The sequence below is a fragment of the Ambystoma mexicanum genome, chromosome 10, assembly GCF_040938575.1.
Source record: "Ambystoma mexicanum isolate Mex_15411 chromosome 10, UKY_AmexF1_1, whole genome shotgun sequence".
NCBI classification, from domain to species: domain Eukaryota; kingdom Metazoa; phylum Chordata; class Amphibia; order Caudata; family Ambystomatidae; genus Ambystoma; species Ambystoma mexicanum.
Window position 1 is genome coordinate 1,689,457,759 of NC_090932.1, and position 27,655 is coordinate 1,689,485,413.

Here is a 27,655-nt window from a genome sequence, read left to right on the forward strand (position 1 = left end):
TGGCCTGGCATTAACGATCCTAGTGGTGGCTTGGCATTATAGATCCTAGGGATGGCAAGTCATTGTAGATCCTAGGAATGGCTAGGCATTATAGATCCCAAGGATGGACAGGCATTATAGATCCTAGGGATGGCCAGGCATTATAGACCCTAGGGGTGGCAGGGCAGGCAATATAGATCCTAGGGATGGCCAGGCATTATAAATCCTAGGGATGGCCTGGCATTATAGATCCTACGGATGGCCTGGCATTAAAGATCCTAGTGGTGGCTTGGCATTATAGATCCTAGGGTTGGCCAAGCATTATAGATCCCAAGGATGGCAGGCATTATAGATCCTAGGGATGGCAAGTCATTGTAGATCCTAGGAATGGCTAGGCATTATAGATCCTAAGGAGGACAGGCATTATAGATCCTAGGGATGGCCAGGCATTATAGACCCTAGGGGTGGCAAGGCATTCTAGATCCTAGGGATGGCCTGGCATTAACAATCGTAGGGGTGGCTTGGCATTATAGATCCTATGGATGGCCAGGCATTATAGATCCTAGGGATGGCCAGGCATTGTAGATCCTAGGGATGGCAAGGCATTGTAGATCCTAGGGATGGCTAGGCATTATAGATCCTAAGGATGGCCAGTCATTATAGATCCTATGGATGGCCAGGCATTATAGATTCTAGGGATGTCAAGGAATGATAGATCCTAGATAGATCCTAGGGATGGCTAGACATTACAGATCCTAGGGATGGTAAGGCATTATAGACACTAGGGATGTCAAGGCATTATAGATACTAGTGATGACCAGGCATTATAGATCCTAGGGATGGCCAGGCAGTATAGATCCTAAGGATGGCCAGTAATTATATATCATAGGGATGGCTAGGCATTATAGATCCTAGGGCTGGCCAGGAATTATATATCATAGGGATGGCCAGGAATTATATATCATAGGGATGGCCAGGCATAATAGATCCAAGGGATGGCTCAGCATTATAGATCCTAGGAATGGCCAGGCATTGTAGATCCTAGGGATGGCCAGGCATTGTAGATCCTAGGGATGACCAGGCATTATAGATCCTAGGGATGGCAAGGCATTGTAGATCCTACGGATGGCTAGGCATTATAGATCCTAAAGAATATGTATTTGTAGTTATTTATTTGTAGTGCGCACCTTGCCCAAGGGCTTCTGGGCGCATGTTTAAGAAGCAATTACAAGTTTAGGAAGCAATTACAAGCTACAGCACAAAAGATGAAATATTCAAATTTACAATTTACACATATTTACATACAGAACATTGAAAAGTGAGGGAAGGAACGAATCTGAGAATACAGTAGAAAGCAGTCTATGTACAAAGAGCAATCGGTGTAGGATAAACAGAAGTATCGATTATAGAGAGGAGGCAAGGGCATCCTGATCATGTAACCACAATTTAGCTTTGGCTTTGATGGAATGGATGTCAGGAATGTTTCTGAGAGCATTAGGGAGGGTGTTCCAGAGCTTAGCCGCGATGACTGGGAAGCTCGAAACCTCTGGCTGTCTGTAGCTTGAAGCGAGGAATAGACAAGGTGTGAGTCTGTGAAGATTTTAGTGGTCTAGATGCTGTATGTTGTATGAATCACGTGGAAAGGTAAGCCGGGGCTGCGTTGTTCTGGGCCTTGTGTGTTAGAGCGAGTGCTTTGAGGGATATGCGGTGACTAATGGGTAGCCAGTGCAGGTTGCGTCTTGTGGTGGATATGTGGGAACGCCTGGGGATGTTGAGAGCTGCCCTTATGGCGTTGTTCTGCATGACCTGGAGTTTATCAATGTTTCTTTGACTAGTCCCTAGGTAGAGGGCGTTGTAGTAATCGATTTTGGACATGATTAGGGTTCTGGCGAGAATCAGACAGTTCTCCATAGTCAGAAAGGGGCGACATGCTGTGATCAATTTGCAAGTACAGGATGAAGCTGAGACAACTGAGCTAGTTTGTCGATTGAGGGACAAAGTAGCGTCTAGATATATTCCTAGGGTTTTTGTGATGTGAGAGACTTTGATATCATTCCCATCAATAATGAAGGAATTGAATTTAGGGTCAAGTTTGGTGAGTTTGTATTGAATGCTAAGAATGATTAACTCAGTCTTTTCATCATTGAGGCAAAGCCCATGATGAGCCATCCAAGCCTGGATGACAGTGTAAACTGCATTGAGTGCTTTAGCATCTGTTAGATAATCGCCAGTGAGAGGGATGAGTACATGGGTGTCATCCGCATAATTCGTGTAGGAGACACCCAGATAGTCCAGTATATCAAAGAGCGGTTTATTAAATACGTTGTAAAGTGTGGGAGATATACAAGATCCTTGTGGAACTCCGCACGTGACGTGGGCTGGATCAGCTGCAGCAAGGGGAGAGAAGACCCTCATGGTTCTGTTAGCCAAAAAAGAGCTAATCCAGGATGTGGCTGTGTCAGAAAAATGGGCCGCAATTTTGAGGTGGTGGCAGAGGATTTGATGATCGACCAAATTGAAGGCTGCTGAAAGATCAAGGAGGAGCAGGAGCGCCAGTTTACCCTTGTCTTTCAGCTCCTCAATTTGGGTTTTCAAATCAATTAAGGCTGTCTCAGTACCGTGTCTGGGACGGAAGCCAGATTGTCTGAGCCCTAATAGATTGTTTGTTTCAAGATAGTCCTGGATTTGGAGATAGACTGCTCCATCCAAGATTTTGAGAATGTATGGCACTGTGGTGATGGGCCTGTAGTTAGAGGGATTAGTAGGATCGAGATTCGGTTTCTTGATTAATGGGATGACCCAAGCATCCTTAAGGTTGTCAGGTACAGTGCCCGATTTGAAGGAGGCGTTAATGAATCAGGTAATGAACAGGGCGAGATCATGTGCAGCTTCCTTTATGACCAGTGCAGAGCAGGCGTCACCTTAGCAATTGGAAGGCTTAAGCTTAGTTATGATATTTTCAACCTCCTTGATGGTGAGTGTTGAGAAACTGAAAGGTTTGAAGGAATGTTTAGGAGAAGGGGTTTTATAAAACGGGGGGTTACCCGATGAGCCAAAGAGGTAGATTTTTTTAGTATTAATTTTGGCTTGGAGCATGGTAATTTTGTCAAGCAATGCTTTTTTAATGTTAGAGCACCATTCAGTGTCAGGGGTGCACGTATCAAGCGGGGCGACAGGAGACTCAAGTTCCCTGAGGATCTTAAAGAGTTACTTTGTTTTATGATCGGGCTTGGATGATCCTATTGTTATATACTTCGTTTTTTGCAGCTAGGATGGCTTCTTTGTAGGTGAGGGAGGCTGCTGTAAGGTTATTTGTGTTGACTGGAGAAGGTGAGCTTTTCCAATGAGCCTCAGCTTTTCTTTTTTTTTTGCGCAGATCGCGTAAGTGCGGGGTGAACCAAGAATTAAGGTGGAGCTGCGGTTTTTGTTTGCGCAGTTTGAGGGGGGCAATGGTAGTAAGGGCTTTTAGCACGGCCCGTTTGTAGGTATCTACTAGCACTTTGGGGTCCAAACAGTTCACAGTGGACGCCAAATTCAAAAGAGGAAGGATAAGTGGGAGTAATTTCTCAACAGTAATATCCTTTTTGTTACGTGTGGAAATGGGAGGGGCAAGGTTGGGTTTATCTGTAGGTGGACTGGATTTGATGGAGAATGATATGTGGTGATGATCAGATCATGCGCATAGAGACACAGGTGACGTTAAGTGCACAGTTCATGTCAGAAACCCAGTAAAGGGTGCGACCTTTGATGTGGGTGGGCACATTGATATGTTGGGTGAGACCAAAGTCAGCTAAGACTCTTTCTACGTCAGAGGCCTTGGCCTCATTCGTATCATGGTAGCCTAGATTGAAGTCTCCCAATATAATGATTTGAGAGTTGGGCTTAGTGCTGGTGGCTAGGATAGATGAAATGTCCTCGACAAATGAGGAGGTGGGGCCCGGGGGCCTGTAGATGAGATGTACGGTGGCCGTATGATTGGGTGAGATTGGCAATTTAATAGACAATGATTCCGCTGATGGCAGCTGCAGACTGTTGGCAGCTCTGAGGTTAAGCGAGCTCTTAAATATGAAAGCTAATCCACCCCCCTTAGTTTGATTGGTGTCCCTGTCACACCTGAGAATGGAATAGTTGTCAAGGAGGGCCAGGGTCAAAGAAGGGCCGGCTGCTAAATGCAGCCAAGTTGCCCTAAATGCGAGGAAGTCGAGGTTTTCGGTGACAATATAATCAGCAATATCAAGGGGGTGCGCAGGGACGGAGCGTGCGTTGATAAGCGCACCTTTGAGTTTCGGGCTAGTGACGACCTTATGAGTTGGAGTAGGGGAGTCAATTTTAGGAGCCATGTGGGCCGGCGTTTTATTAACGCTAGAGTTTGAGATTTTGTCGATCGTACGATTCTTCAGGTGGTAGGACCAGTGATGACATCTGGATGCTAATCTTTGGTTTCTTACTGATGAGGCACATGGATGACTGCAATGGTTAAGAGAAGTCGATATGGCATGGTGAGGCTGAGATAGACCGGCTAACGAACTCCCAGCAAGATTCAGTGTGCCTATGTCAGGGGCAGTGTGGTGTCTGGCGGGTGTAGCTGTGATGTTGATTGTTGTATGTTGGAGGAGAGGTGGGAGGATGGCGCGAGCCGAGCCTAGCATTTCTAATGGTAATAGAGCATGGTTGATTAGGTGTGGGTTTGGTGGCAAAATGTAGTAGCCAGAGGGCCGGGGTGTTTAGATAAGGATTAGGACCTGTCATGATGAGAGTGTGAGGTAGTATGGGAGATGTTGTAGTACTAGTTGTGGGAGTGGACGAGACGTAGAACTGTGTGGTGAAGGTGAGGAGCGGTGACCAGGTTAGAACCTGACAGGTGAGCAATAAGTACGTGGCGAGGTGTCGCATGGGCAGGGGTGCAGGTTTTGGTGCACTATCAAATGAAATTATGCGGTGAGGGTGATAATCAAAGGTACAATGCATTTGCCAAGTATTATAGAGCCTAGGGACGGCAAGTCATTGTAGATCATATGGATGGCTAGGCATTATAGATCCTAAGGATGGCCAGGCTTTAGAGATCCTAGGGATGGCTAGGCATTATAGATCCTAGGGATGGACATGCAGTATAGATCCTAGGGATGGCCAGGTATTATAGATCCTATGGATGGCCAGGCATTATAGATCCTAGGGCTGGCCAGGAATGATATATCATAGGGATGGCCAGGCATTATAGATCCTAGGGCTGGCCAGGAATTATATATCAAAGGGATGGCCATGAATTATATATAATAGTGATGGACAGGCATTAAAGAACCTATGGATGGACAGGTATTATAGATCCCAGGGATGACTAAACATGATAGATCCTAGGAATAGCCTGGCATTATAGATCTTAGGTATTCCCTGGCATTATAGATCCTAGGGGTGGCTACGCATTATAGATCCTAGGATGGCTAGGCATTTTAGATCCTAAGGGAGGCCAAGCATTATAGATCCTAGGGATGGCAAGGCAGTATAGATCCTAGGGATGACCATGCATTATAGATCCTATGGATGGGCAGGCATTATAGATCCTAGGGCTGGCCAGGAATTATAGATCCTAGGGATAGCCAGGCATTATAGATCCTAGGGATGGCAAGGCAGTATAGATCCTAGGGATGACCAAGCATTATAGATCCTATGGATGGGCAGGCATTATAGATCCTAGGGCTGGCCAGGAATTATATATCATAGGGATGGCCAGGCATTATGGATCCTAGGGATGGCCAGGCATTATAGATCCTAGGGATGGCCAGGAATTATAGAACCTAGGGATGGCCAGGCATTTTAGATCTAGGGATGGGTAGGCATTATAGATCCTAGGGATGGCCAGGTATTATAGATCCTAGGGCTGGCCAGGAATTATATATCATAGGGATGGCTAGGCATTATAGATCCTAGGGCTGGACAGGAATGATATATCATAGGGATGGCCAGGCATTATAGATCCTAGGGCTGGCCAGGAATTATATATCAAAGGGATGGCCATGAATTATATATAAAAAGGGATGTCCAGGCATTAAAGATCCTAGGGATGGGTAGGCATTATAGATCCTAGGGATGCCAAAGCATTATAGATCCTAGGGATGGCTAGGCATTATAGACCCTAGGAATGACCAGGTCTTATAGATCCTAGGGGTGGCTAGGCATCATAGAATCTAGGGATGACCGGGCATTATAGATCCTAGGGATGGCCAAGCATTATAGATCCTAGGGATGGTAAGTTGTTACATATCCTAGGGATGGCTGACATTATAGATCCTAGGGATGTCCAGGCCTTATAGATACTAAGGATGGTCAGGCATTGTAGATCCTAGGGATGGCTAGGCATTATAGATCCTAGGGATGGCAGAGCATTATAGATCCTAGGGATGGCCAAGCCTTATAGATCCTAGGGATGACTAGTTGTTACAGATCCTAAGGATGGCCAGGCATTGTAGATCCTAGGGATGGCTAGGCATTAGAGATCCTAGGGATGGCCAGGTATTATAGATCCTAGGGATGGCCAGGCATTATACATCCTAGGGATGGCAGGGCATTATAGATCCTAGGGATGGCCAGGCATCACAGATCCTGTGGATGGCCAGGCATTATAGATCCTAGGGATGGCCAGGCCTTATAGATAATAAGGATGGCCAGGCACTTTATATCCTAGGGATGGCAAGGTATTATATGACCTAGGGATGGACAGGCATTAGAGAACATATGGATGGACAGGTATTATAGATCCCAGGGATGACTAAGCATGATAGATCCTAGGAATAGCCTGGCATTATAGATCCTAGGTATTCCCTGGCATTATAGATCCTAGGGGTGGCTACGCATTATAGATCCTAGGATGGCTAGGCATTATAGATCCCAAGGGAGGCCAGGCATTATAGATCCTAGGGATGGCAAGGCAGTATAGATCCTAGGGATGACCATGCATTATAGATCCTATGGATGGGCAGGCATTATAGATTCTAGGGCTGGCCAGGAATTATAGATCCTAGGGATAGCCAGGCATTACAGATCCTAGGGATGGCAAGGCAGTATAGATCATAGGGATGACCAAGCATTATAGATCCTATGGATGGGCAGGCATTATAGATCCTAGGGCTGGCCAGGAATTATATATCATAGGGATGGCCAGGCATTATGGATTCTAGGGATGGCCAGGCATTATAGATCCTAGGGATGGCCAGGAATTATAGAACCTAGGGATGGCCAGGCATTTTAGATCTAGGGATGGGTAGGCATTATAGATCCTAGGGATGGCCAGGCATTATAGATCCTAGGGCTGGCCAGGAATTATATATCATAGGGATGGCTAGGCATTATAGATCCTAGGGCTGGACAGGAATTATATATAATAGGGATGGCCAGGAATTATATATCATAGGGATGGTCAGGCAATATAGATCCTAGGGATGGCTAGGCATTATAGACCCTAGGGATGTCCAGGCCTTATAGTTCCTAGGGATGGCCAGGCATTATAGATCCTAGGGATGGCAAGGAATTGTAGATCCTAGGGATGGCTAGGCATTATAGATCCTAGGGATTGCAGGGCATTATAGATCCTAGGGATGGCCAAGCATTATGGACACTAGGGATGTCTAGTTGTTACAGATCCTAGGGATGGTCAGGTATTGAAGTTCCTAGGGATGGCTAGGCATTAGAGATCCTAGGGATGGCCAGGTATTATAGATCCTAGGGATGGCCAGGCATTATACATCATAGGGATGCTAGGGCATTATTGATCTTAAGGATGGCGACGCATTACAGATCCTAAGGAAGGCTAGGCATTGGAGATCCTAGGGATGGCAAGGCATTATAGATCCTAGGGATGGCAAGGCATTATAGATCGATAGGGCTGGCCAGGAATTATATATCATAGGGATGGCCAGGCTTTATTGATTCCTAGGGATGGCCAGGCATTATAGATCCTAGTGATGGCCTGGTATTATAGATCCTAGGGATGACCAGGCATTATAGATCCTAGGGATGGCCAGGCATTATAGATCCTAGGGATGGCCAGGCATTATAGATCCTAGGGATGGTCATGCATTATTGAACCTAGTGATGGCCTGGCATTATAGATCCTAAGGATGGCCAGGCATCACAGATCATATGGATGGCCAGGCATTATAAATCCTAGGGATGGCCAGGCCTTATAGATCATAAGGATGGCCAGGCACTTTATATCCTAGGGATAGCAAGGTATTATAGGACCTAGGGATGGACAGGCATTATTGAACCTAGGGATGAACAGGCATTATTGATCCTAGAGATGACTAAGCATTATAGTTCCTAGGAATGGCCTGGCATTATAGATCCTAGGTATTCCCTGGCATTATAGATCCTAGGGGTGGCTACACATTATAGATCCTAAGGATGGCCAGGCATTACAGAGCCTAAGGAAGGCTAGGCATTGAAGATCCCAGGGATGGCAAGGCATTATGGATCCTAGGGATGGCCAGGCATTATTGATCCTAGGGATGGTCATGCATTATTGAACCTAGTGATGGCCTGGCATTATAGATCCTGGGGATTACCAGGCATTATAGATCCTAGGGATGGCCAGACATTATAGATCCTAGGGATGGCCAGACATTATAGATCCTAGGGATGGCCAGGCAGTATAGATCCTAGGGATGACCAAGCATTATAGATCCTATGGATGGACAGGCATTATAGATTGATAGGGCTGGCCAGGAATTATATATCATAGGGATGGCCAGGCTTTATGGATCCTAGGGATGGCCAGGGATTATAGATCCTAGGGATGGCCAGGCATTATAGATTCTAGACATGGCCTGGCATTATAGATCATAGGGATGACCAAGCATTATAGATCCTACGGATGGCCAGGCATTATAGATCCTATGGCAAGCCAGTAATTATATATCATAGGGATGGGTAGGCATTATAGTTCCTAGGGCTGGCCAGGAATTATATATAATAGGTATGGCCAGGAATTATATATCATAGGGAAGGCCAGGCAATATAGATCCTAGGCATGGTCAGGCACTGTAGCTTCTACGGATGGCCAGGCATTATAGATCCTAGGGATGGCTAGGCATTATAGACCCTAAGGATGGCCAGGCCTTATAGATGCTAGGGATGGCCAGGCATTATAGATCCTAGAGATGGCAAGTAATTATAGATCCTAGGGGTGGCTAGGCATTATAGATCCTAGGGATGGCAGAGCATTATATATCCTAGGGATGCCCAAGAATTATAGATCCTAGGGATGACTATTTGTTACAGATCCTAGGCATGGCCAGGAATTATAGATTGTAGGGATGGCAAGGCCTTATAGATCCTAAGGATGGCCAGGCATTGCAGATCCTAGGGATGGCTAGTCATTAGAGATACTAGGGATGGCCAGGTATTATAGATATTAGGGATGGGCAGGCAGTATACATCCTAGGGATGGCAGGTCATTATAGATCCTATGGATGGCTAGGCATCACATATCCTATTGATGGCCAGGCATTATAGATCCTAGGGACGGCCAGGCCTTATAGATCATAAAGATGGCCAGGCACTATATATCCTAGGGATGGCAAGGCATTGTAGGACCTAGGGATGGACAAGCATTATAGAACCTAGCGATGGACAGGCATTATAGATCACAGGGGTTGACTAAACACTATATATCCTAGGGATGTTGTGGCATTATTGATCCTAGGTATTCCCTAGCATTATAGATCCTAGGGGTGGCTATGCATCATAGATCCTAGGGATGGCCAGGCATTATAGATCCTAAGGATGGCTAGGCGTTGTCGATCCTAGGGATGGCAAGACATTATAGATCTTCGGGATGGCAATGATTTAGCATTTTACATCCTAGGGGTGGCTAGGCATTATAGATCCTAGGGCTGGCCTGGCAATATAGATCCTAGGGATGGCCATGCATTATTGAACCTAGGGATGGCATGGCATTATAGATCCTAGGGATGGCCAGGCATTATAGATCCTAGGGATGGCCAGGCATTATAGATCCTAGGGATGGCAAGGCGTTATAGATCTTAGGGATGGCAATGCTTTAGCATTATAGATCCTAGGGGTGGCTAGGCATTATAGATCCTAGGGATGGCCTGGCATTATAGATCCTAGGGATGGCCATGCATTATTGAACCTAGGGATGGCATGGCATTATAGATCCTAGGGATGGCCAGGGAGTATCATCCTAGGGATGACCAGGCATTATAGATCCTATGGATGGCCAGGAATTATAGATCCTAGGGATGGCCAGGCATTATAGATCTAGGGATGAGTATGCATTGTAGATCCTAGGGATGGCAAGGCATTATAGATCCTAGGGATGGCCAGACTTTATAGATCCTATGGTTGGGCAGGAATTATATATCATAGGTATGGCTAGGCATTATAGATCCTTGGGGTGGACAGGAATTGTATATCTTCGGGATGGCCAGGAATTATATATCATAGGGATGGCCAGGCTTTATAGATATGATATGATATGATATGATATGGTATTTGTAACGCGCCTATACACAAGTGTTTCAAGGCGCGACGAGGCAGGGAGGGGGGGACAAGGGGAGACAGACAACGATCCTACTAGGCCAGGTGTCATTCAGATCGCGCAAGTGCAGGGGTAGGGGAGTGGGAAAAAGTGCAGGGGGAAGGGGAGGGGGAAAAGTGCAGTACAAGGTAAGTGGCGTACGTAATAAATAAATAAATAGGACCAGCTGGTGGCAAGTGTGAGGTAAGTGCAGAACAAGTGCTGGGGGAGGGGGTGGCTGTAGGGATACAGAGACAGTCCCGCAGTGCAAAGGGGTTCCAGGGCATCAGTGCAAGTGGAGAGTGGCAGGGCCCAGGACCGAGGCCGTTTAGAGTGGTCCAGTTGCAGGATCAGTGCAGTTTCAGTGAAAATTAATTAGCAGTTCAGCAGGGGAGAGGGAGAGGGAAAGCAGAAGCAAAGAGGAAGGTTTTGAGGTGCTTCCGGAACCGGAGATGGTTTTCCTCAAGTTTCAGGGAGGCAGGAAGGCTGTTCCAGAGGGAGGCCCCTGCCGCGGAGAGAGATCTACCCCCAGCTCGTTGCTTCGAGAAGCGGCTAACCCTGAGGGAGTTGGAGGCGGATGAGCGAAGGGCTCGGGAAGGAAGATATTTGGGAAGAGAGAGTTGAAGGTATTTAGGACCCAGGCCCCAGAAGGCCTTGTGGACAATGCAGAGGGTTTTGAACTTTATCCTCGCAGCCACTGGGAGCCAGTGTAGAGATTTCAGTCCTGGAGAGATACGGTCCCCGGGCTTGAGGCCAAGGACAAGTCTCGCAGTTCTGTTCTGGATGAGTTGCAGAGGGCGGAGAGTGGAGGCAGGCAGATTAAGATAGAGGCTGTTACAGTAGTCCAGCTTCGAGAGAACCAGGGCTCGGGAGACAGTGAGCTTCTGGGGGAAGGAGAGGAAGGGAAGAATACCTCTGAGGAGGTGCAGCTGGTAGTGTGACCTCTTGGCGACGTCAGAAATATGAGGAGAGAAGGAGAGTGTGGAGTCGAAGATGACCCCAAGGTTTTTTGCCTTGCAGGTAGGAGCAGGGAGGGGGCCAAGGGAGGCAGGCCAGAGAGCTACAGGGAAGGAGGGAGTGGGAGTACCGATGAGTAGAATCTCAGTCTTACTGGCATTAAGGCAGAGGTCATTGGCGGCACACCATTCTTGGATAGCAGACAGACAGTCAGAGATGAGGGAAGGAGAGGGGGAGGCTGAGGGTAGCCTGAAAATGAGCTGGGTATCGTCCGCATAGCACTGGAAATTAGGGCAGAGAGCGGCGATGCGGTGGGCAAGGAGTGCCAGATACTGGTTGAACAGCCAGGGAGAGAGATTAGATCCCTGGGGGACACCACAGGTGGAGAAAAAGATGTCGGAGAGGAAGGACCCCAGTTGGACCTGGGAGGGTCGATTTGAAAGGAAAGAGGTCAACCATGCCAGAGCCTGACCAGTGATACCCAGGTTTTCCCGGAGACGGTTGAGCAGGATGGCATGGTTGACAATGTCAAAGGCAGAGGAGAGATCGAGCAGAATGAGAACACACGGGGTGTTGGAATCAAGGTTCAAGAGCAGGTCTTCACGGATGTTCAGGAGAGCAGTTACCGTGCTTCTGGCAGCTCTGAAGCCAGATTGATGGTCATGAAGACTACCAACAGATTCAGCATGGAGGTTAAGCTGGGAGATGGCCAGTTTCTCCAGGAGCTTGCCCAGGAAGGGAGTGATGGAGATAGGGCGATAGTTAGCCGGGCAGGAGGGGTCGGAAGAGGGTTTCTTGAGAAGAGGGTGCACAAGGGAGTGCTTGAGGGGGGAAGGGAAGACTCCAGAGGCGAAGGAGTGGTTGCAAAAGTCAGCCAGGGCAGGAGCCAGGGAGTCGATGTGGTCCTTGATAGTTTTGGAGGAACAGGGGTGAACCTGTTTAGACGAGACTTTCATAGATCGGACTTGTCTGGAAACCTCGTCAGCAGAGAAAGGTGGAAAGGCAGAGAAAGAGGGAGGAGGGGTGACCGCAGAAGGGCCAGAGGAAGGGCCGGGTAGGGAGGGAGGGAGGTGAAAGGAGGAGAGCGAGGACAGGATGTCCTGAGTTTTAGAGATGAAGTGAGAGGCCAGTGCAGTGCAGAGGGCCTGGGAGGGGACAGGAGAGGTAGAGACTGCAACAGGGTTGGCCAGCTCCTTGCAGATTTTAAAGAGTTCGGCGGAGTTGTTTGATGCCGCAGAGATGCGGGCTTGGATAAGGGCTCTCTTCTTGGTGAGAACGGAGAGCCGGTACTGCCTTTGGAGCAGGCGGCAGGCCAGTTTGTCAGAGGATGAACATGAAGCACGCCATTTCCTCTCTGCAACCCTGCACTTGCGTTTTAGGGTGGCGAGATCCGAGTCATACCAGGAGTTACATTTGGCTTTGGGCTTCAGGCGGATTCTCATGACGGGGGCAAGGATATCAAGAGTAACAGATATAGCAGAGTGGAGCATGGAGAGGGCTGTGTCAGGGTGGGAGTCAGCCGAAGGGGCAGGGGGGGGCGAGAAGGTAGCAGCGAAAGCCTCAACTGACACACGCTTCATGGGTCGGATGACCGAGAAGGTGGGTGGCAGTGATGAGGGTGGCTTTACCTGTGGGGTAGGCAGGGTGAGGTGGGAGGATAGGAGAAAGTGATCACTCCAGGAGAGAGGAGTGGAGAGAGGGACGGAGAGGGGAAGGTCAGAAGAGATCAGAGCATCAAGAGTGTGCCCAGCAGAGTGAGTAGGCCCAGATGGGAGAATAGAGAGTGAGAGAGAGTCGCAGAGGTCACGAAAGAGACCAGAGGGGGGACTGGAGGCATCAAGGTGGATGTTAAAGTCGCCAAGAAAGAGGAGTTGAGTGGTTGAGGACAGGAGTGCGGAGGAGAGGTCAGCCCACTCAGAGAGGAAGGAGGAAATTTGACCAGGTGGCCGATAGATAGTAGCCACGGTAAGGGAATGGCTAGGAGAGAGAGAGAGTCGGCAGACAAGGCATTCAAAAGAGGAGTAGGTCTGCGTAGGAGTGACAGTGGCAGGAATCCACTCAGGGAAGATAAGGGCAACACCACCCCCTGCACGGTTGGGCCTGGGCACGGAGAGGATCTTGTAACCGTCAGGTAGGAGTGTGTCAAAGCTGGTGGCAGAGCTGGCTGTGAACCATGTCTCAGTGAGACAAAGGGCGTCAAGGTCCAGTTCCTCAAGAAGGTGACAGATATTGGAGGAGTGCTTGATGGCGGAGCGAGTGTTTAGTGTGGCAATGTGGAGAAGGCTGCCATCCTTGAAGAACTTCCGGGGAGGGGTACAGATCAGAGGTACGCCCTGCGGAGGTATTGAAGAAGGAGGTGAAGAAGAAGGAGCACGAGCATGAGGTGAAGAAGGAGCACGAGAGGGGGCAGGGAGGGAGGGTAGAGGCAAGGTAGCCAAGGATAGAGGAGGGGGGACAGCAGGAGAGGAGAGGAAGTTGATGAGGTGTGGGAAGCGTCTATCGAAGAGGTGAAGGTTGGCCTGAGGGCCTTGGACCAAGACGGTCCCGTTAGCGTAGACATTAATGATGGCCTTAGAGGAGTGGAAGGGGGCCAAGAGGACATCCCAACGGGTGCCACCATTAATGGGAGAGGAGGAGAAAGGAGAGAGCACAGAGACCATATGAAGGGTCCATAGGTCAGGCGAAGGCACGAAAAAGAGGATGTCAGTGAGAGTTTCCTTAGAGCAGGCATTAGTGTAGGTGTCAGCGATAGGGAGGCCTGGGTTGGAGACCAGGATGTCCTTTTTAAACTTTTTCCTACCAGATTTAGTGAGGAAAGCAGGATAGTCAATGGAGAAGCAGTTAGAGAAGATAGGCGAGACGGAGAGCACCATGGAGTAAGGAGGGAGGTGGGGGGGGGGACAGACGAAACGAGAGCACGCAGACAGGAAGTGAGCGGCAAGCACAAGTTACCACAATTAGGGCAGCACCCTAGTATACCACAAATCAGAGCAAACAGTAATGCGTATTAGGTACCGGGCCACCTAAGTATGAGAATCCTGCGAGGGGAGAAAAAGCACCCTAGTATACCACAAATCAGAGCAAACAGTAATGCGTATTAGGTACCGGGCCACCTAAGTATGAGAATCCTGCGAGGGGAGAAAAAGCACCCTAGTATACCACAAATCAGAGCAAACAGTAATGCGTATTAGGTACCGGGCCACCTAAGTTTGAGAATCCTGCGAGGGGAGAAAAAGCACCCTAGTATACCAAGACTGTGAATACAGTGAGGCAAGGCCCCATGTGGATGTAACCAGGAGAAGGAGGGGTGGGCCGGGGAACGGAGAACAGGTGGAACTGGCGCCTGCCGTCCCCTGCGGACACCTGCAGACACACAGGGAGCCGCACTGTAGGAGTCGCCCTTGGCCTGGGGCCCTTAGCCGCAGGGGCTGCCGGGCAGAGGGCTGCCCAGGAGGGGGGAGGTTATAGGCAGAGGGAGAGGAGGGGGGGGGGTTGGGCGGGCAGGGAGGCGGGGAGGGAGAGGAAGACCAGGAAGTGGGAGGGGGGAGCAGGAGCAGGCAACAAACACCGCGCTAGGAGCGCGAACAACAATTCTACTTTTTTTTTTATAAAAAAAACACAACAAAACACTCACGGAGGCCCAGGCAGGACTTCCCAGGCCTGCTGATCCCCTCAGGCCACCGGCGACCGCTCTCCACGCTCAGCTGGGGAAAAGAAGCGAGCGTGGGGAACGGCCGTCGAGTAGGCCAGAGGGGAGGCAGGCACACAACCAATCAGAGGGGGGGTGGGCGGGCAGGGAGGCGGGGAGGGAGAGGAAGACCAGGAAGTGGGAGGGGGGAGCAGGAGCAGGCAACAAACACCGCGCTAGGAGCGCGAACAACAATTCTACTTTTTTTTTTATAAAAAAAAAAAAAACACAACAAAACACTCACGGAGGCCCAGGCAGGGCTTCCCAGGCCTGCTGATCCCCTCAGGCCACCGACGACCGCTCTCCACGCTCAGCTGGGGAAAAGAAGCGAGCGTGGGGAACGGCCGTCGAGTAGGCCAGAGGGGAGGCAGGCACACAACCAATCAGAGGGGGGGTGGGCGGGCAGGGAGGCGGGGAGGGAGAGGAAGACCAGGAAGTGGGAGGGGGGAGCAGGAGCAGGCAACAAACACCGCGCTAGGAGCGCGAACAACAATTCTACTTTTTTTTTTAATTAAAAAAACACAACAAAACACTCACGGAGGACCAGGCAGGGCTTCCCAGGCCTGCTGATCCCCTCAGGCCACCGGCGACCGCTCTCCACGCTCAGCTGGGGAAAAGAGATCCTAGGGATGGCTATGCATTATAGATCCTAGGCATGGCCAGGCATTGTAGATCCTAGGGATGGCCAGGCATTATAGATCCTAGGGATGGCAAGGCATTGTAGATCCTAGGGATGGCTAGGCATTATAGATCCTAAGGATGGCCAGGCATTATAAATCCTAGGGATGGCCATGCATTATAGATACTACGGAGGGCAAGGCATGGTAGATCCTAGGGATGGCTAGGCATTATAGATCCTAAGGATGGCCAGGCATTGTAGATCCTAGGGATGGCTAGGCATTATAGATCCTATGGATGGCCTGGCAATATAGATCCTAATGATGGCCAGGCATTATAGATCCTATGGATGGCCAGGCATTATAGATCCTAGGGCTGGCAGGAATTATATATCATAGGGATGGCCATGTATTATAGATCCTAGGGATGGCCAGGCATTACAGAGCCTAAGGAAGGCTAGGCATTGAAGATCCCAGGGATGGCAAGGCATTATGGATCCTAGGGATGGCCAGGCATTATTGATCTTAGGGATGGTCATGCATTATTGAACCTAGTGATGGCCTGGCATTATAGATCCTGGGGATTACCAGGCATTATAGATCCTAGGGATGGCCAGACATTATAGATCCTAGGGATGGCCAGGCAGTATAGATCATAGGGATGACCAAGCATTATAGATCCTATGGATGGGTAGGCATTATAGATCGATAGAGCTGGCCAGGAATTATATATCATAGGGATGACCAGGCTTTATGGATCCTAGGGGTGGCCTGGCATTATAGAACCTAGGGATGGCCAGGCATTATAGATCCTAGGGATGGCCCGGCATTATAGATCTAGGGATGAGTAGGCATTATAGATCCTAGGGATGGCCAGGCATTATAGATCCTATGGCAAGCCAGGAATTATATATCATAGGGATGGGTAGGCATTATAGTTCCTAGGGCTGGCCAGGAATTATATATAATAGGGATGGCCAGGAATTATATATCATAGGGAAGGCCAGGCATTATAGATCCTAGGCATGGTCAGGCACTGTAGCTTCTACGGATGGCCAGGCATTATAGATCCTAGGGATGGCTAGGCATTATAGACCCTAGGGATGGCCAGGCCTTATAGATGCTAGGGATGGCCAGGCATTATAGATCCTAGAGATGGCAAGTAATTATAGATCCTAGGGGTGGCTAGGCATTATAGATCCTAGGGATGGCAGGGCATTATAGATCCTAGGGATGCCCAAGAATTATAGATCCTAGGGATGACTATCTGTTACAGATCCTAGGCATGGCCAGGAATTATAGATTGTAGGGATGGCAAGGCCTTATAGATCCTAAGGATGGCCAGGCATTGCAGATCCTAGGATGGCTAGTCATTAGAGATACTAGGGATGGCCAGGTATTATAGATATTAGGGATGGGCAGGCATTATACATCCTAGGGATGGCAGGTCATTATATATCCTATGGATGGCTAGGCATCACATATCCTATTGATGGCCAGGCATTATAGATCCTAGGGATGGCCAGGCCTTATAGATCATAAAGATGGCCAGGCACTATATATCCTAGGGATGGCAAGGCATTGTAGGACCTAGGGATGGACAAGCATTATAGAACCTAGCGATGGACAGGCATTATAGATCACAGGGGTTGACTAAACACTATGGGCCTCATTACGACCCTGGCGGAGAGGGTATTACGCCAGCGTAGTGCATGGCGTACCTCTCCGCCAGATTAAGAGTTCCCGTAGCGCCATGGATGATTTTTACGGCTGCTTTTTGCAGGCGGAAAAATCCATGGCGCTACGGGACTTGTTGTTAATTACGCCACCGTAATTTACGGTGGCGTAATTAACGCCTTCCCCACTCCCATTATGCCCTATGGGGCAAAAATGGGAATGGGGAAGGGTAAAATGGGGATTGGGGACTTACCGCCCCGCCAAGGTCGGAATGGGGCGGTAAGTCCGCCAACCCCCATGGCGGTATTTTCGGATTTCCGCCAGGTCCATGGTGCTAATTGCACCATGGACCTCCGCCTGGGTCGTAATGAGGCCCTATATATCCTAGGGATGTTGTGGCATTATTGATCCTAGGTATTCCCTAGCATTATAGATCCTAGGGGTGGCTATGCATCATAGATCCTAGGGATGGCCAGGCATTATAGATCCTAAGGATGGCTAGGCGTTGTAGATCCTAGGGATGGCAAGACATTATAGATCTTCGGGGTGGCAATGATTTAGCATTATAGATCCTAGGGGTGGCTAGGCATTATAGATCCTAGGGATGGCCTGGCAATATAGATCCTAGGGATGGCCATGCATTATTGAACCTAGGGATGGCATGGCATTATAGATCCTAGGGATGGCCAGGCATTATAGATCCTAGGGATGGCCAGGCATTATAGATCCTAGGGATGGCAAGGCGTTATAGATCTTAGGGATGGCAATGCTTTAGCATTATAGATCCTAGGGGTGGCTAGGCATTATAGATCCTAGGGATGGCCTGGCATTATAGATCCTAGGGATGGCCATGCATTATTGAACCTAGGGATGGCCAGGCATTATAGATCCTAGGGATGGCCAGGGAGTATCATCCTAGGGATGACCAGGCATTATAGATCCTATGGATGGCTAGGCATTATAGATCCTAGGGCTGGCCAGGAATTATAGATCCTAGGGATGGCCAGGCATTATAGATCTAGGGATGAGTATGCATTGTAGATCCTAGGGATGGCCATACTTATAGATCCTATGGTTGGGCATGAATTATATATCATAGGTATGGCTAGGCATTATAGATCCTTGGGCTGGACAGGAATTGTATATCTTCGGGATGGCCAGGAATTATATATCATAGGGATGGCCAGGCTTTATAGATCCTAGGGATGGCTATGCATTATAGATCCTAGGCATGGCCAGGCATTGTAGATCCTAGGGATGGCCAGGCATTATAAATCCTAGGGATGGCCATGCATTATAGATACTACGGATGGCAAGGCATGGTAGATCCTAGGGATGGCTAGGCATTATAGATCCTAAGGATGGCCAGGCATTGTAGATCCTAGGGATGGCTAGGCATTATAGATCCTATGGATGGCCTGGCAATATAGATCCTAATGATGGCCAGGCATTATAGATCCTATGGATGGCCAGGCATTATAGATCCTAGGGCTGGCCAGGAATTATATATCATAGGGATGGCCATGTATTATAGATCCTAGGGATGGCCAGGAATTATATATCATAGGGATGGAAATGAATTATATATCATAGGGATGGCCAGGCATTATAGAACCTAGGGGAGGACAGGCATTATAGATCCTAGGGATGGCCAGGCCTTATAGATCCTAAGGATGGCCAGGCACTATAGATCCTAGGGATGGCCAGGCATTGTAGAACCTAGGGATGGCCAGGGATGATAGAACCTTGGGATGGACATGCATTATAGATCCTAGGGCTGGCCAGGAATTATATATTATAGGGATGGCAAGGCATTGCAGATCCTAGGGATGGCCAGGCATTAAAGATCCTAGGGATGGCTCGGCATTGTAGATCCTAGGGATGGCCAGGTATTATAAATCCTAGGGATGGCAAGGCATTATATATCTTAGGGATGGCAAGGCATTGTAGATCCTAGGGATGTCTGGGCATTGTAGATCCTAGGGATGGCCTGGCATTATAGATCCTAAGGATTGCCAGGCATTATAGATCCTAAGGATGGCAAGGCATTCTAGATCCCAAGGACAACCAGGCATTATAGATCCTAGGGGTGGCTTTGCATTGGAGATCCTAGGGATACCCTGGCATTATAGTTCCTAGGTTGGCCAGGCATTGTAGATCCTAATGATGGCAAGGCATTATAGATCCTAGGGATGCCCAGGTATTATAGATCCTAGGGATGGCCTGGCATTATAGATACTAGGGATGGCAAGGCAGTATAGATCCTAGGGATGACCAAGCCTTATAGATCCTATGGATGGGCAGGCATTATAGATCCTAGGGCTGGCCAGGAATTATAGAACCTAGGGATGGCCAGGCATTTTAGATCTAGGGATGGGTAGGCATTATAGATCCTAGGGATGGCCAGGCATTATAGATCCTAGGGCTGGCCAGGAATTATATATCATAGGGATGGCTAGGCAATATAGATCCTAGGGCTGGACAGGAATTATATATAATAGGGATGGCCAGGAATTATATATCATAGGGATGGTCAGGCAATATAGATCCTAGGGATGGCTAGGCATTATAGACCCTAGGGATGGCCAGGCCTTATAGTTCCTAGGGTTGGCCAGGCATTATAGATCCTAGGGATGGCAAGGAATTGTAGATCCTAGGGATGGCTAGGCATTACAGATCCTAGGGATGGCAGGGCATTATAGATCCTAGGGATGGCCAAGCATTATGGATACTAGGGATGACTAGTTGTTACAGATCCTAGGGATGGTCAGGTATTGAAGTTCCTAGGAATGGCTAGGCATTAGAGATCCTAGGGATGGCCAGGTATTATAGATCCTAGGGATGGCCAGTCATTATACATCATAGGGATGCTAGGGCATTATTGATCTTAGGGATGGCCACGCATTACAGATCCTAAGGAAGGCTAGGCATTGGAGATCCTAGGGATGGCAAGGCATTATAGATCCTAGGGATGGCAAGGCATTATAGATCAATAGGGCTGGCCAGGAATTATACATCATAGGGATGGCCAGGCTTTATTGATTCCTAGGGATGGCCAGGCATTATAGATCCTAGTGATGGCCTGGCATTATAGATCCTAGGGATGGCCAGGCATTATAGATCCTAGGGATGGCCAGGCATTATAGATCCTAGGGATGGTCATGCATTATTGAACCTAGTGATGGCCTGGCATTATAGATCCTAAGGATGGCCAGGCATCACAGATCCTATGGATGGCCAGGCATTATAGATCCTGGGATGGCCAGGCCTTATAGATCATAAGGATGGCCAGGCACTTTATATCCTAGGGATAGCAAGGTATTATAGGACCTAGGGATGGACAGGCATTATTGAACCTAGGGATGAACAGGCATTATTGATTCTAGGGATGACTAAGCATTATAGATCCTAGGAATGGCCTGGCATTATAGATCCTAGGTATTCCCTGGCATTATAGATCCCAGGGGTGGCTGCACATTATAGATCCTAAGGATGGCCAGGCATTACAGAGCCTAAGGAAGGCTAGGCATTGAAGATCCCAGGGATGGCAACGCATTATGGATCCTAGGGATGGCCAGGCATTATTGATCCTAGGGATGGTCATGCATTATTGAACCTAGTGATGGCCTGGTATTATAGATCCTGGGGATTACCAGGCATTATAGATCCTAGGGATGGCCAGACATTATAGATCCTAGGGATGGCCAGGCAGTATAGATCCTAGGGATGACCAAGCATTATAGATCCTATGGATGGACAGGCATTATAGATTGATAGGGCTGGCCAGGAATTATATATCATAGGGATGGCCAGGCTTTATGGATCCTAGGGATGGCCAGGGATTATAGATCCTAGGGATGGCCAGTCATTATAGATTCTAGGGATGGCCTGGCATTATAGATCATAGGGATGACCAAGCATTATAGATCCTAAGGAAGGCTAGGCATTGGAGATCCTAGGGATGGCAAGGCATTATAGATCCTAGGGATGGCAAGGCATTATAGATCGATAGGGCTGGCCAGGAATTATATATCATAGGGATGGCCAGGCTTTATTGATTCCTAGGGATGGCCAGGCACTTTATATCCTAGGGATAGCAAGGTATTATAGGACCTAGGGATGGACAGGCATTATTGAACCTAGGGATGAACAGGCATTATTGATTCTAGGGATGACTAAGCATTATAGATCCTAGGAATGGCCTGGCATTATAGATCCTAGGTATTCCCTGGCATTATAGATCCTAGGGGTGGCTACACATTATAGATCCTAAGGATGGCCAGGCATTACAGAGCCTAAGGAAGGCTAGGCATTGAAGATCCCAGGGATGGCAAGGCATTATGGATCCTAGGGATGGCCAGGCATTATTGATCCTAGGGGTGGTCATGCATTATTGAACCTAGTGATGGCCTGGTATTATAGATCCTGGGGATTACCAGGCATTATAGATCCTAGGGATGGCCAGACATTATAGATCCTAGGGATGGCCAGGCAGTATAGATCCTAGGGATGACCAAGCATTATAGATCCTATGGATGGACAGGCATTATAGATTGATAGGGCTGGCCAGGAATTATATATCATAGGGATGGCCAGGCTTTATGGATCCTAGGGATGGTCAGGGATTATAGATCCTAGGGATGGCCAGGCATTATAGCTTCTAGGGATGGCCTGGCATTATAGATCATAGGGATGACCAAGCATTATAGATCCTACGGATGGCCAGGCATTATAGATCCTAGGGATGGCCAGGCAGTATAGATCCTAGGGATGAACAAGCATTATAGATCCTATGGATGGGCAGGCATTATAGATCGATAGAGCTGGCCAGGAATTATATATCATAGGGATGACCAGGCTTTATGGATCGTAGGGATGGCCTGGCATTATAGAACCTAGGGATGGCCAGGCATTATAGATCCTAGGGATGGCCCGGCATTATAGATCTAGGGATGAGTAGGCATTATAGATCCTAGGGATGGCCAGGCATTATAGATCCTATGGCAAGCCAGGAATTATATATCATAGGGATGGCTAGGCATTATAGTTCCAAGGGCTGGCCAGGAATTATATATAATAGGGATGGCCAGGAATTATATATCATAGGGAAGGCCAGGCATTATAGATCCTAGGCATGGTCAGGCACTGTAGCTCCTACGGATGGCCAGGCATTATAGATCCTAGGGATGGCTAGGCATTATAGACCCTAGGGATGGCCAGGCCTTATAGATGCTAGGGATGGCCAGGCATTATAGATCCTAGAGATGGCAAGTAATTTAGATCCTAGGGGTGGCTAGGCATTATAGATCCTAGGGATGGCAGGGCATTATAGATCCTAGGGATGCCCAAGAATTATAGATCCTAGGGATGACTATTTGTTACAGATCCTAGGCATGGCCAGGAATTATAGATTGTAGGGATGGCAAGGCCATATAGGTCCTAAGGATGGCCAGCCATTGCAGATCCTAGGGATGGCTAGTCATTAGAGATACTAGGGATGGCCAGGTATTATAGATATTAGGGATGGGCAGGCATTATACATCCTAGGGATGGCAGGTCATTATAGATCCTATGGATGGCTAGGCATCACATATCCTATTGATGGCCAGGCATTATAGATCCTAGGGTTGGCCAGGCCTTATAGATCATAAAGATGGCCAGGCACTATATATCCTAGGGATGGCAAGGCATTGTAGGACCTAGGGATGGACAGGCATTATAGAACCTAGCGATGGACAGGCATTATAGATCACAGGGGTTGACTAAACACTATATATCCTAGGGGTGTTGTGGCATTATTGATCCTAGGTATTCCCTAGCATTATAGATCCTAGGGGTGGCTATGCATCATAGATCCTAGGGATGGCCAGGCATTATAGATCCTAAGGATGGCTAGGCGTTGTAGATCCTAGGGATGGCAAGACATTATAGATCTTCGGGATGGCAATGATTTAGCATTATAGATCCTAGGGGTGGCTAGGCATTATAGATCCTAGGGATGGCCTGGCAATATAGATCATAGGGATGGACATGCATTATTGAACCTAGGGATGGCATGGCATTATAGATCCTAGGGATGGTAAGGCGTTATAGATCTTAGGGATGGCAATGCTTTAGCATTATAGATCCTAGGGGTGGCTAGGCATTATAGATCCTAGGGATGGCCTGGCATTATAGATCCTAGGGATGGCCATGCATTATTGAACCTAGGGATGGCATGGCATTATAGATCCTAGGGATGGCCAGGGAGTATCATCCTAGGGATGACCAGGCATTATAAATCCTTTGGATGGCTAGGCATTATAGATCTTAGGGCTGGGCAGGAATTATAGATCCTAGGGATGGCCAGGCATTATAGATCTAGGGATGAGTAGGCATTGTAGATCCTAGGGATGGCAAGGCATTATAGATCCTAGGTATGGCCAGACTTTATAGATCCTATGGTTGGGCAGGAATTATATATCATAGGGATGGCTAGGCATTATAGATCCTTGGGCTGGCCAGGAATTGTATATCTTCGGGATGGCCAGGAATTATATATCATAGGGATGGCCAGGCTTTATAGATCCTAGGGATGGCTATGCATTATAGATCCTAGGCATGGCCAGGCATTGTAGATCCTAGGGATGACCAGGCATTATAGATCCTAGGGATGGCAAGGCATTGTAGATCCTAGGGATGGCTAGGCATTATAGATCCTAAGGATGGCCAGGCATTATAAATCCTAGGGATGTCCATGCATTATAGATACTACGGATGGCAAGGCATGGTAGATCCTAGGGATGGCTAGGCATGATAGATCCTAAGGATGGCCAGGCATTGTAGATCCTAGGGATGGCTAGGCATTATAGATCCTATGGATGGCCAGGCAATATAGATCCTAATGATGGCCAGGCATTATAGATCCTATGGATGGCCAGGCATTATAGATCCTAGGGCTGGCCAGGAATTATATATCATAGGGATTGCCATGTGTTATAGATCCTAGGGATGGCCAGGAATTCTATATCATAGGGATGGAAATGAATTATATATCATAGGGATGGCCAGGCATTATAGAACCTAGGGGAGGCCAGGCATTATAGATCCTAGGGATGGCCAGGCCTTATAGATCCTAAGGATGGCCAGGCACTATAGATCCTAGGGATGGCCAGGCATTGTAGAACCTAGGGATGGCCAGGGATGATAGAACCTTGGGATGGACATGCATTATAGATCCTAGGGCTGGCCAGGAACTATATATTATAGGGATGGCAAGGCATTGCAGATCCTAGGGATGGCCAGGCATTATAGATCCTAGGGATGGCCCGGCATTGTTGATCCTAGTGATGGCCAGGTATTATAAATCCTTGGGATGGCAAGGCATTATATATCCTAGGGATGGCAAGGCATTGTAGATCCTAGGGATGTCTGGGCATTGTAGATCCTAGGGATGGCCTGGCATTATAGATCCTAAGGATTGCCAGGCATTATAGATCCTAAGGATGGCAAGGCATTCTAGATCCCAAGGACAACCAGGCATTATAGATCCTAGGGGTGGCTTGGCATTGGAGATCCTAGGGATACCCTGGCATTATAGATCCTAGGTTGGCCAGGCATTGTAGATCCTAAGGATGGCCTGGCATTATAGATACTAGGGATGGCCTGGCATTAAAGATCCTTTGGGTGGCTTGGCATTATAGATCCAAGGGGTGGCTTGGCCGGCATTATAGATCCTAGGAATGGCGAGGCATTATAAATCCTAGGGATGACCTGGCATGATAGATCCTAGGGATGGCCTGGCATTAAAGATCCTAGGGGTGGCTTGGCATTATTCATCCCAGGGATGGACAGACATGATAGATCCCAGGGATGGCAGGCATTATAGATCCTTGTGACAGCAAGGCATTGTAGACCCTAGGGAAGGCTAGGCATTATAGATCCTAAGGATGGACAGACATTATAGATCCTAGTGATGGCCAGGCATTGTAGATCCTAGGGGTGGCAAGGAATTGTAGATCCTAGGGATGGCCAGGCAGTATAGATCCTAGTGATGGCCAGGCATTATAGATCTTAGGGCTGGCCAGGAATTGTATATCATAGGAATGGCTAGGAATTATTGATCCTAAGGATGGCCAGGCATTATAAATCCTAGGGATGGCCAGGCAATATAGATCCTAGGGAGGCCAGGTATTATAGATCCTATGGATGGCCAGGCATTATAGATCCTAGGGCTGGCCAGGAATGATATATCATAGGGATGGCCATGTATTATAGATCCTAGTGGTGGTCAGTAATTATATATCATAGGGATGGCCATGCATTATAGATCCTAGGGATGGCCAGGCATTGTAGATCCTATGGATGGCAAGGCATTATAGATCCTTGGGATGGCCAGGCCTTATAGATCCTAGGGCTGGCCAGGCATTGTAGAACCTAGGGATGGCCAGGGATTATAGAACCTTGGGATGGACATGCATTATAGATCCTAGGGCTGGCCATGAATTATATATCATAGGGATGGTAAGGCATTGCAGATCCTAGGGATGGCCAGGCATTATAGATCCTAGGGATGGCCAGGCATTGTAGATCCTAGGGATGGCCAGGTATTATAAATCCTAGGGATGGCAAGGCATTATATATCCTAGGGATGGCAAGGCATTGTAGATCCTAGGGATGTCTGGGCATTGTAGATCCTAGGGATGGCCTGGCATTATAGATCCTAAGGATGGCTAGGCATTATAGATCCTAAGGATGGCAAGGCATTCTAGATCCCAAGGACAACCAGGCATTATAGATCCTAGGGGTGGCTTGGCATTGGAGATCCTAGGGATGGCCTGGCATTATAGATACTAGGGATGGCCTGGCATTAAAGATCCTTTGGGTGGCTTGGCATTGTAGATCCAAGGGGTGGCTTGGCCGGCATTATAGATCCTAGGAATGGCGAGGCATTATACATCCTAGGGATGGCCTTGCATTGAAGATCCTAGTGGTGGCTTGGCATTATTCATCCCAGGGATAGACAGGCATGATAGATCCCAGGGATGGCAGGCATTAAAGATCCTTGTGACAGCAAGGCATTGTAGACCCTAGGGAAGGCTAGGCATTATAGATCCTAAGGATGGACAAGCATTATAGATCCTAGTGATGGCCAGGCATTGTAGATCCTAGGGTTGCCAAGCCATTATAGATCCTAGGTTGGCCAGGCATTTTAGATCCTAAGGATGGCAAGGCATTATAGATCCTAGGGATGCCCAGGTATTATAGATCCTAGGGATGGCCTGGCATTATAGATACTAGGGATGGCCTGGCATTAAAGATCCTTTGGGTGGCTTGGCATTAAAGATCCAAGGGGTGGCTTGGCCGGCATTATAGATCCTAGGAATGGCGAGGCATTATACATCCTAGGGATGGCCTTGCATTAAAGATCCTAGTGGTGGCTTGGCATTATTCATCCCAGGGATAGACAGGCATGATAGATCCCAGGGATGGCAGGCATTAAAGATCCTTGTGACAGCAAGGCATTGTAGACCCTAGGGAAGGCTAGGCATTATAGATCCTAAGGATGGACAAGCATTATAGATCCTAGTGATGGCCAGGCATTGTAGATACTAGGGTTGCCAAGCCATTGTAGATCCTAGGGATGGCCAGGCAGTATAGATCCTAGTGATGGCCAGGCATTATAAATCCTATAGCTGGCCAGGCATTATATATCTTAGGGCTGGCCTGGAATTGTATATCATAGGAATGGCTAGGAATTATTGATCCTAAGGATGGCCAGGCATTATAGATCCTAGGGATGGCTAGGCATTATAGATCCTAGGGATGACCAGGCAATATAGATCCTAGGGAGGCCAGGTATTATAGGTCCTATGGATGGCCAGGCATTATAGATCCTAGGGCTGGCCAGGAATGATATATCATAGGGATGGCCATGCATTATAGATCCTAGTGGTGGTCAGGAAGTATATATCATAGGGATGGCCATGTATTATAGATCCTAGGGATGGCCAGGCATTGTAGATCCTAGGGATGGCCAGGCCTTATAGATCCTAGGGCTGGCCAGGCATTGTAGAACCTAGGGCTGGCCAGGCATTGTAGAACCTAGGGCTGGCCAGGGATTATAGAACCTTGGGATGGATATGCATTATAGATCCTAGGGCTGGCCATGAATTATATATCATAGGGATGGTAAGGCATTGCAGATCCTAGGGATGGCCAGGC